Here is a 2406-nt window from a genome sequence, read left to right on the forward strand (position 1 = left end):
CATATCTTTTTCAAAATAGTTTTCAATCAAATCTTTTTAATTTCTAATTTCAAAATCTTTTTCAAAAGTCACTTGATTTCTTTTCCACTCTTAGTTTTCGAAAATCAATTAGTATTTTTCAAAATGTTTTTAAAATCTTTTACTTAATTTTCGAAAATTACTTCCCCTCTTCTCACATCCTTCTATTTATGGACTAACACTATTCCTCAATGAACAATTCGAACTCCATCTCTCTTGATAATTTCGAATTCTTCTACTTCTGCCTTCTATTTTTCTTTTCCTCTGACACCTCAAGGAATCTCTATATTGTGACATAGAGGATTTCATATTTTCTTGTTCTCTTCTCTTTCATATGAGCAGAAGCAAAGACAAAAGCATTCTTGTTGAGGCTGACCCTGAACCTGAAAGGACCTTGAAGCGAAAACTAAGAGAAGCTAAGGCACAACTCTCTGTAGAGGACCTAACAGAAATCTTCAAAGAAGAAGAACCCATGGCAGCCGAAAACAACAACAATGCCAACAATGCAAGGAAGGTGCTGGGTGACTTTACTGCACCTACTCCCGACTTCTATGGGAGAAGCATCTCTATCCCTGCCATTGGGGCAAACAACTTTGAGCTTAAGCCTCAATTAGTTTCTCTGATGCAACAGAATTTCAAGTTCCATGGACTTCCATTGGAAGATCCTCATCAGTTTTTAGCTGAGTTCTTGCAAATCTGTGACACTGTCAAGACCAATGGGGTTGACCCTGAGGTCTACAGACTTATGATATTCCCTTTTGTTGTAAGAGACAGAGCTAGAATATGGTTGGACTCACAACCTAAAGAAAGCCTGAACTCTTGGGAAAAGCTAGTCAATGCCTTCTTGGCAAAATTCTTTCCACCTCAAAAATTGAGTAAGCTTAGAGTGGAAGTCCAAACCTTCAGACAGAAGGAAGGAGAATCCCTCTATGAAGCTTGGGAAAGATACAAACAATTCATCAGAAAGTGTCCTTCTGACATGCTTTCTGAATGGAGCATCATAGGTATTTTCTATGATGGTCTGTCTGAATTGTCCAATATGTCATTGGATAGCTCTGCTGGAGGATCTCTTCATATGAAGAAGACGCCTGCAGAAGCTCAAGAGCTCATTGAAATGGTTGCAAATAACCAATTCATGGACACTTCTGAAAAGAATCCTATGAACAATGGGACAAATCAGAAGAAAGGAGTTCTTGAGATTGATACTCTGAATGCCATACTGACTCAGAACAAAATATTGACTCAGCAAGTCAATTTGATTTCTCAAAGTCTGTCTGGAATGCAAAATGCACCAGGCAGTACTAAGGACGCTTCATCTGAAGAAGAAGCTTATGATCCTGAGAACCCTTCAATGGAAGAGGTGAATTACATGGGAGAACCTTATGGAAACACCTATAATCCTTCATGGAGAAATCATCCAAATCTTTCATGGAAAGATCAACAGAGACCTCAACAAGGTTTCAACAATAATAATGGTGGAAGAAACAGGTTTAGCAATGGCAAGCCTTTTCCATCATCTTCTCAGCAACAGATAGAGAATTCTAAGCAGAACCACTCTAACTTAGCAACCATGGTCTCTGATCTAATCAAAACCACTCAAAGTTTCATGACTGAAACAAGGTCCTCCATTAGAAATTTGGAGGCATAAGTGGGTCAGCTGAGCAAGAAAATTACGGAACTCCCTCCTAGTGTTCTTCCAAGCAATATAGAAGAAAATCCAAAAGGAGAGTGCAAGGCCATCAACATGGCCGAATTTGGAGAGGAGGGAGAGGCAGTGAACGCCACTGAGGAAGGCCTCAATGGACGTCCACTGGCCTCCAATAAGTTCCCTAATAAGGAACCATGGGAATCTGAGGCTCACACTGAGACCATAGAGATCCCATTGGATTTACTTCTGCCATTCATGAGCTCTGATGAGTATTCTTCCTCTGAAGAGGATGAGTATGTCACTGAAGAGCAAGTTGCTAAATACCTTGGAGCAATCATGAAGCTAAATGACAAGTTATTTGGTAATGAGACTTGGGAGAATGAACCCCTTTTGCTCACCAAAGAACTGGATGACTTGTCTAGGCAGAAATTACCTCAAAAGAGGCAAGATCCTGGGAAGTTTTCAATACCTTGTACCATAGGCACCATGACCTTTAAGAAGGCTCTATGTGACTTAAGGTCAAGTGTAAACCTCATGCCTCTCTCTGTAATGGAGAAGCTAGGGATCTTTGAGGTACAAGCTATAAGAATCTCACTAGAGATGGCAGATAACTCAAGAAAACAAGCTTATGGACTTGTAGAGGATGTTCTGGTGAAAGTTGAAGACCATTACATCCCTGCTGATTTCATAGTCTTAGAGATTGGGAAGTGCATGGATGAATCCATCATCCTTGGCAGACC

At 40.1% G+C, this 2406-nt stretch overlaps 1 non-coding gene across 1 annotated transcript; it reads right to left on the bottom strand.

Annotated features, from left to right (window-relative positions):
* Positions 1–895: 895 nt before the first annotated feature.
* On the bottom strand, positions 896–1003 carry LOC112793004 (small nucleolar RNA R71). The gene has a single exon (XR_003197717.1). It is a non-coding gene; the product is annotated as a small nucleolar RNA R71 (small nucleolar RNA).
* Positions 1004–2406: the final 1403 nt, after the last annotated feature.

This window comes from Arachis hypogaea, chromosome 3, assembly GCF_003086295.3.
Source record: "Arachis hypogaea cultivar Tifrunner chromosome 3, arahy.Tifrunner.gnm2.J5K5, whole genome shotgun sequence".
In the NCBI taxonomy this organism is placed as follows: domain Eukaryota; kingdom Viridiplantae; phylum Streptophyta; class Magnoliopsida; order Fabales; family Fabaceae; genus Arachis; species Arachis hypogaea.